The sequence below is a fragment of the Chenopodium album genome, chromosome 10 (genome assembly GCF_948465745.1).
Source record: "Chenopodium album chromosome 10, dcCheAlbu1.1, whole genome shotgun sequence".
NCBI lineage: Eukaryota > Viridiplantae > Streptophyta > Magnoliopsida > Caryophyllales > Amaranthaceae > Chenopodium > Chenopodium album.
In genome coordinates, this window is record NC_137843.1 from 61,161,135 (window position 1) to 61,170,848 (window position 9,714).

The 9,714-nt window shown below is 31.6% G+C and overlaps 1 pseudogene; it reads right to left on the reverse strand.

Moving 5' to 3' along the window:
* Window positions 1-7,050: 7,050 nt before the first annotated feature.
* Window positions 7,051-9,129, reverse strand: LOC145564458 (protein DETOXIFICATION 49 pseudogene; annotated as a pseudogene).
* Window positions 9,130-9,714: the final 585 nt, after the last annotated feature.

Here is a 9,714-nt window from a genome sequence, read left to right on the forward strand (position 1 = left end):
CCAAAATAAATAAATTATGGAGTACACTCTAATTGTTTAAAATAAGATGACGCAACTCATAAAAGTTAATCACCTAGGAATCTTTAAAATCATCGCTAAGATTAAGAAAGATTAGTTTTAATTAAGCTAAGCATCTCTTGATTATTAGATTATGGGTGATTCTAGCCGTGTTATTGGAGTTATAATTACTTTCGATCCGCAACATTCCTATATTTTTTTGGCTTTCTCATGCTTCCAAGGAGACAGGGTACGGTGGTAAACACATCTTTTTAGCTCAGTATAAGGTTACATTGTCATTATTTTATATATTAACGGGAATATAGGGTTGCATTATATTACCACATACGCTATTTATTTATTATATTGAAAGATTTTATAGGATTTGTTTTCAGGTTAATTACTTCACTAGAATATCCACTGTTAGGATATCTTAAAAATTGAATGCATGTGATTTTGTAATTTTTTTTTTTTAATAGCTATTACAAGTAGATTTTATACAGGTTTTAATTTAGTGTTTTACATCTATTTAAAATTTCATCAATTGTCCATGTATAACTATTATATGACCACTTCTGCCATTAACCAAGGGCTAATCACTAGATAGTTTTGTTATTGGTAAAGAATATACACTGAATATTCTACGTAAATTCTATTCTCAGTCAGTCATAGATACTACTCATACAAGAAATATGGTATTTAATTATGCATCTATGGTCCATATATGAAATTGAACTAAATTTATAATCTATTTCCTGCTAGTTAAGGCTAATGAATTATATATGCCAATATAGTACTATGTACTTCTTGTGAGGTTGACCATGCATATAGGTATTAATGTATTATTGAGAGGATCCCCTTCAATATCTCAATCAGTGCAGCTAACGTATGTCTAAGGTTACTACAGTACATTTTGATTTCTAATGTACGTGAAATTCTCATGTTGAAACGTTTTTTTTTTTTTTTGCATGACTCTATTACAAACAAAACCATGCTCAAACAAGCTAAAATTTTCTTTGTTACTGTACTATATATGGACCAACAAAAAATGCATACAATTTTGAGTCATTTTTAAATAGTTGTCACACATTTCATTCCACAAATCAATTCAAGTTTAAATGCGTATTATGCATAAATATTATACACATTTAAAATATATATAGTACATGCCAGTTGTACTACATCCATTTGAATTTAATAGTTGCATTACTAGGTTAAAAAAAATACACTTTAGAATAATGTGCCAAATAATTTCAAATCGATGAAACCTAAACCATGAAAATAAACGATGAAAATAACATGTGGCTTTTCCTATCTTTGATTGTAACTGTATCTAATAATCCTCTCTACCTCGTGTTTTAATCTGCCCTTTCATTTTGACTAATTTAACACTATTAACTCTCAATTCCACTCCGGCCATGCATGAAAGCTCTTCATCAACATTTTCTCCACTTCAAGACTTGATGGTACTAAATTCTCGCTTTTGTCATGCAAATCCTCCATCTAATTATATGGATACAAGCTGTCAAAAAACCCTAGCAAAAACATACTTTGTAGTATATAGAGTACAATTTTTAGGGGCTACTGTGTCATTTTTCAAAAAATGACACCATAACTTGATGATGTGTCATGTTATGATTGGTATATTTTTGATTTATTTTTAAAAGCCTAAATATACTATATGTATGTATAATGGTAAATACATCTATTTTTTTAAAGAATACGTGATTATAGCTTTTTAAAATCTATTTTTTTCTTATTAAAATCCTTTTGGAAAATTAAATTATGATTAAAATTTAGAAATTAAAAAATTCATCATTGTTCTTCATTCATGATAGTAATTAACCACTCCCATAATTTTGTCAAAAAAAAAAAAGAAAAAGAAAAAAAAAAACCACTCCCATAATCTTGTCAAAAAAAAAAGAAAAAAAAACCACTCCCATAATCTTGTATAATCTATTCGTAACGCAGACCAAAATTCCGTCCAAGATCCCGTCCAAATTCGTTTACAAATTTTGTTTTAGGGTTCGATTGATAATTTTGATTAATGTAAAAATCACATTATTTGATAGTTTTGAGAATGAAAAAAGCATTAGGAACATGTATTATGATGATGTAAAATGCAGATCTTTCATTTTTTTTAAATGATGAATGGATAACGAGGGTTTGCTCTTCGATTTAGAGTTCAAGTAATTTTTTTTCGCACGGTTTGATCTAGAATCTTATTTTGCGATTTTTGTAATTTGTTTGTCGTTAGGTAATCACCTGTATTTAGTTAGGTCATTACCTTAAAACTTTAGTTTTAATTTTGTAGTTGGAATCTACTTGTACGCTAATCGTATAACAAAAAAGTGATTTATGGAATTTTTATTATATAATTTTAGCAAAAATCGTTTTTGGGATCTTATCTTATTATATTTTGGAAAAAATATTTTTGGAATTTTTATCATATCATTTTAGCAAAAAATATTTATGGGATAATTATCTTATTATATTTTGGAAAAAATATTTTTGAAATCTTGGGCATATAAATTAGTGGCTATAATATTGGGATATTCCTAATTAGCTTTTATTTACCATGTTTTTTTTTGTTATTAGCTATATATTAGATAATGATAACTTTCTTAAATTACATGTCGTATGCCCATATATATACATCTACATCCATAATTTTAGGACCCATCATTTTTTTCATAGTTAAGAAACACGTTTTTTGCCATTTTTATATATATCATATATTTATTTATTTATTTATTTACAAAATTATACAAATATAGCTTTGTTATATGATTTGCCCTTTTATTTAGCAATTTTATAGAGAAATATTCTCTCTCAAAAAAATTCATTAATGACATTTAAAAGAATATTTAAAAAAAAAAATCAAAAAACCTTCACGTATAAGAGTTTACCAAAAAAATTCAAAAATTAGCTTTTATTTGTTTTTTTTTTTGTTATTAGCTTTTATTCACATTTTTTTTTTTTTTGTTATTAGCTATATATTGTTCTTTATCAAATCCTATGTAATGACCAAAGATAGTTTAAGTCATTACCTAACCCACAAACAATTTTAAGAAAACTTAATTACATTTATAAGATCAAACAGGGGTTGCGGTAGGTAAAAAAATTCGACTCACTTTATCTTCTACAAACTTGATACTCCTTGTTCTTTGACAAAATTGCACAATTTGAGTCCACATAAATCATATTTTCGAACCATTTAAAGCGGAATTTGTCCATTGGAAATACTTATAAATAAGATTGTTATTGAGATTTTTTTACGAACGAAAACCTAAAATCAAAAACTGCAAAAAACAAAATGCAAACACACAGTACAATTTGTTTTCGAATTTTTATCACGATTTTAGTTGGAATTTGCGAATTTATCAACAACTAACATTTAATTTGGGAATAGGGGGCTAATCTATGACATGATTGATGAACAATGATGAATGATATGGTCGAACAATGATGAACGATGACGATCGAACAATGATGAACGATGACGATCGAACAATGATGAACCATGATGATGAACGTAGACCAACAAAGATCGAACAATGATGAACCATATGATAGAATAATGGTGAATGATGATGATCGGACAATGATGATGAACAATTTTTATCACGATGATTTCTAATTATAATTATAAATTTGAAAATTTATTTATATTATAAAAATATATTTTCATAATTTATAATTATGTATTTCTAAAAAAATACATGTATTTAAAATAATACAAAAAGAATACAATTTTAATACATTGTGGACATTGAAAATAATTCAAAATAAAAATAAAAATACAAAATATAGGCCAATTATATTTTACCAAATCAGCAAATTGTGGTATCATTTTTAAAGAATGACATTGTAGAATACAATTTTCTACTTGAATTCAATACACAATATTAACTTGATTAATTAAACTCCTCATTAATCTACAGTAGGTAGATCCGTAGATAGATACTCAAAGTATTACTATTGTTATCTTATACCCTGTACTTTTATTACCTCTCTCATATTTATTAAATTACGTGCTGTATTATTTACACAAAAACAGAAACATTTAAAATCTTACCTGAAGTGGTATTAATTTGGGAAAGCATGACAAAATCACGCGTCAATCGGTGTAATTAATGTTAATTTTAATTTAATATTTCTACTTTTAACTAGCTTATCCAACGCCCCCGGGGCGTTCATTAGCATTTGCCTTTTTAAAAAAGGGTAATGCTATATAGCCCTTAGGGTTATATATAAGTATTAAATTCACTCTTGAAAATTGTATAAAATTAGGAATTCATGACAAAAACACGCGTAAATCAGTGTAATTACTCCCCACGTCCCCGAAAGAAAGACCCATTTGGGTTGATTTCGCTGGTATTAAGAAAGTTAAATAAAAAGAAGTAAAAGTATATTGGAAAGATAAATTTACATGGGGTTTATAAAAAAGTAGAGAGAGAAAGTAATAAAAGTATATAGAGAAATAAAATTTTATACGGGGAAGCTAATTTTGCACAAATATTATTGCAAATTGGTGGGGATTTTAATGTAAGTGGGTCATTCTTTTTGGGACTAAAATTAGGCCAAATGGGTCGTTCTTTCGGGGACGGAGGTAGTAGTATTTATATTATTATAATTTCTTAACTTTTTACGATTTTTAAGTGTAAATTTAATGCTTATATGTAGTCCTAAAGGCTATGTGTATTATTTTCCGTACAAAAATAATAATAATAGTAAAATATACTATGTAGTATTTCATTATGCATTCGTGCGGTAGACAATGGTCGTCAGGGCATTCAACAATTGCACTGCACGTCGTCAAATCTTACAAATTGGTAAAGTTAACAAATGTAGTGTATGAAACAGGACATTTTTCACACTGCTTTATAAGATTCCTACCGGTCAAACTAATTAACTAACTAACTCCCCATATATATTTTCTGGACGGCTGCTTTTCGGCAATGGGGTAATGGTAGTAGGTTCATGCATGATATGCTTCACGCACGCATGTCTTAGCTAAGCATGCCTTACTACATGAAACTATACTAGTAGATTTTGATTGTACGTTATAGACACATACAATATGGGTTCATCACTCATAGACCTCCTGTCTATTTAAATAATACTGCATAGTTATCTACTTATCTTAATGTATGTGTCACACTCTAATCGGATAAAATATGATGATATGGAGTAGGTTAGACTATGACTGATTTATCTATTTAAGAGAATTATAGAGCAATTTTGTTTCGATTATTTATCACATTAGAATTTATATGTTATTGAGAGTGATTATTATGAGTTGTGATGATTCATTAATAATTCTAGGTTAACTCCAAAAAAGTTGCTTGTGGAAAAAGTTTGAATTCACGGGATCGATTAATTATATTTCGTTTCATCTTTAATAAGAATAATGAGCATGGGTGATAATAACGCAAATCTAGTTGTAGACTCTCAAAATCGATTTGGTGAGTATCTAGAGAGAATCAAAACTCAAATTTGAGTCAAACTTAATTAATAATAAGACAAGAAAAGGTGACTTGAAGTCAACATTATCAACCATAACATAAGTTCATAATTGAATGCAAAATTGGCAAATTCTACAAATTACATACCAACAAGTAAAATCCAAATGGAATGTATGTGGGGATCGATCGAAAAGTCTAAATGTATTTCAATTATTATGTATAAAATTTATTAATTATTGATTCTCCATTATCAAGTGAGTTGGAACAAATACAAAAAAAATTATTAAAAATGTATATTAGTAAGGCAGAAATTAAATATAGAAATGTAAATTGATGTTCTCACCTAAAACACATTGTATTTATTGTTGATTTTTTAAAAACGGTGAAATAATCAAAATATCACAGAATTTCAAATTATACAAAACACTCTTAGAATTAAATAACCAATACCAACAAATTTTTTCGGACCCGTGGTTAGCATCAGTTTCGTACCTCTAGTAATAATAGCGGTACGAATGACAAAAACAAAATCGGTGAGTATCGTAAGGTTTGTCAACAACTCAACATTGACGTAGAAATACAAAAACATACAATGACACTTTTTATGAAGCAGAGTCAAAATCAAAAGGCCTGGATTACATTCCAAATGTAGAGCCCTCTTATAATATTTTCATCCAATAAGTAAGTGAAACATACACCTATGAAATGAATTGGAATTTTGGAAACATCTCACCAAAAATCAAGTTTCTGCAGCGAAGTTTCAATACATTTTTATGTACTCGGTTTAGTTGTGAATTTGTGATGTTGAAACCCACGAGCACAACTCACCAAGTACGACCCACATCCACATGCCTCACCTAAACGCTCCTTTTACATCATCATGACATATAATTAGATTTTTAATAAAGTAATTAACTTTAATTTGTATACTTCTACCTTAGCTTAATGAATAATATGAATTTTACTTAGATTAACTATGTCACCAACTTTTTACTACTACTACAGCTATTTGATTACCGTACGGCATGAAATCTTGCCGAATTTGCGCGCATGAAGTTATTACAACTTGTAAAACTTTACCGTGTTTAACAAGTGTTTAATTTTGACACTTTCCTTCTTCTTACTACTACGTATTTCATTTGTGGGCTTTGAATTTCTTTGTCATCTGTCATTAAGCAGCTAAGCTCCACTAATTGATGTACATGATTATAACATGACTATTACAAGATTATTTGTACCCGCAACGATTTACCATATTATCATCATGATATCTGCACTTATCGTGATCCTTTTATCTTTATAAGATTTCTTTTGTCTTATACTTTATTCACTACTACTAAGATATTTTTGTCATCGAATATTATAAAATTAATTTCGAATAAAGAAAGTATTAAGCTGTTTAAAATATAACAAGGATGCTATTAATTCAAATTACAATATCATAATAACGATTAATCAATATATCTAAGCACGACTTGATTGGTTGCTTGATTTGATGTTAATACTAGTCGAAAATTGCTGCGGCAAGTATCATGTTTTAATTTTGGTACTAGGAACAATCAAATTCAGGAATAATCCAGCCGAATTTCAGCCCCCTGTTTGTTCTGTTTTCACTCTAAAGAGAATGATTATAATAAACTTTTGATTCATTAGTTAATTTTATTTTTTCCAAAGAATATACTTTTCCAAATTTACTACTTTCCCTCCAACTCACCAAAAAAAAAGTTGCTTTTTTAAAAATTGACTATTTCCTCATTCATCTTTTCAATAACACATGAAAAAAATAGAACCTATTTCCCCTGTTAATTAATTACACAAAATTTCACCCGCCAAACTAAAATTAAAAAAAAAAATAATTAATTAATTAAACAAGTAAAGATTGATCTTGATCGTATTTATGAGTATGTTTATCTTCTTCTTGAACAAGAAGAGGAGGAGAAGCATGATCGGTAAGATCCTTAGCTCTTTGAGCCTCATTTTCCCAATCTGTTCTACTCAAAACCAACATCATTGTGATCACACAAGACCCTTGGGCGGCTAATAACCCGAGCCACATCCCTTCGAAGTCGAACCCGGCGAAGAACCCGAGCCATACGGCCACCGGCATACCCACCAAGTAAAAGCATCCTAAGTTAATATTGGCACCAACTTTGGGCCGGGCCGTCCCACGTAACACCCCACAGCCCGTTGTCTGCGGGCAGTTTCCGAGCTCGCAAAGCCCAATTATTGGCAAAACCAATGAGGTTAGCTTGATAATGTCTCCGTCTTTGGTGAACATCCCGGCCCATTTCTCCCTCACCATGAAGGTGAAGAAAAGGGCTGAAAACCCGAGTATGAAGCTGAAGAACAGGCCCGTGACGGCGGCCCGTTTGGCCCGCATGGGCCGGTCAGCACCCAGCTCGTTGCCGACCCGGGTGGAGACACTGACGCTCAAGGAGGAAGGGAAGATGTAGATGAGGGAGGTGGTTTGGATGAGGATCCCCATCGACGCGACGGTGGCCTTAGGGTTGACGAGGAGGCCGCAGAGGAGGATCATGATCTCGTACCACCACCACTCGAGGCAGACCGAAATGCAGCTAGGGATAGCCAGCTGAAGTAGCCTTGTGTACCCTTTTAAACACTCCTTACTAATAGGAGCCCAACCTTTCTTACAAGATTTTGAAAAGAAAACATATATCATTAGAAAAAGTATCATATTGTAGTTAGTCAAAACGCCAGCCAAAGCCACCCCTTTGATGCCTAGCTTAAGCTTAACCACCAGGAGCCAGTTAAGAGGAAGATGTAGCGCGATGGCTAAGGCCGCGGTGAAGGTGAGAGGCAAGGTGATGGACTGAGTTCTAAGGTAGATTCTTAGTGGGTGTAGGATGGACTGAGCCAATAGGTCAGGTAAGGTGTAGATTAAGTATGCTTGGGCCTGGACCGCGATTCCTTGGTCTTGGCGGCATAACAAGAGAAGTTTCTCCATGTTGAGCCACAAGAAGGAGATAGGGAGAGAGATAAGTAGTAAAAGGATTATAGTCCTTTGAAGAGTAAGGCCAAGGAGAGAATGTTTTTTAGCACCAAATGCCTGACCACATATTGGTTCCATACCCATAGCCAACCCGGATAAAACAGAGTAGCCAGTAATATTTGCAAACCCTATCGCCAGCGAGCCGCCTGCCAAGGCAAGCTCGCCTAGTCGGCCTAGAAACAACATTGATATCATTGAGCGTGAGTATAGTAACAAACCGGTAAGTATCATTGGTAACGCGACATCACCTAGTAACTTAGCCTCGCGTAAGGAGGACACACAACCCGAACTTGAAATTGAGCTGATACGCGACTTATGATCAATATCCGTATCATTATAATTATCATTATTCGTAGTAGTAGAAGTTGGGTGGTTATAGATAAGTAGTGTAGTAGTATGTTGATCTTGTGGTGAATGTAAAAGGGGGGATATTTTGGGTGTTGGAGAATTGGGTAGCAATGGGGCATGCAAGCTGGCCATAGGGTCATCATTGGTTGATATTGTAAGTGGGTAATTTGTTGGTGATTGGTTTGAGTTGCATTTGCTGGAGATAAATCCATCATCCGAGCCTGCCTGCCTGCACATTTTTGGGAACAGAATATTTTTAGGAGAGAGAAAAATTAAGAGAGAGAGGGAGAAATTGAGAGAAGAGGCTGTTTCTTGTTTGGAGTTAGGGGGGAAAGGCTGGCACGGTCTTTATATATAACGGGGGTAGTATTAGTGCTCTACTTTTTGAATTTATTTTTTTGTATTTTAGTATTTTTAAGATTGGACCATTTAAAAAAAAAACAAAAAAACAGAAATCCTAATATTGACGTTGAACTATATTGTAAGAGTATTTTTTTATACAAAGGGTATATTGTATACTATGCAGTTTTTCCGTGTTATAACATGATTTTCGGTGTGAGGTCAAGGGATGTATCTTATCAATCTTATTGTAGAAGGATTTTTTTTATAATAATTTCTCCCTAAGATGGACTTTCTCCTTATTCTTACTATTAAAGGAAAAAAGAAATACTAGTTGTTTGTTATTTTAAATCATTGAATATCATTTTGTTTGGATAAATGAACGTCTTATAATATTATGTACTTGTACGCGATTTTAGATCTAGTATGGTTGTAGGAACACAGATCATGCAAATATATATTTTTAATATTTCGTATTTGAAATAAGAAACACAGGTCATACTACTTTAGATTATCTCTTCAACTAAATACATAACAAAAATTCTTAATTTA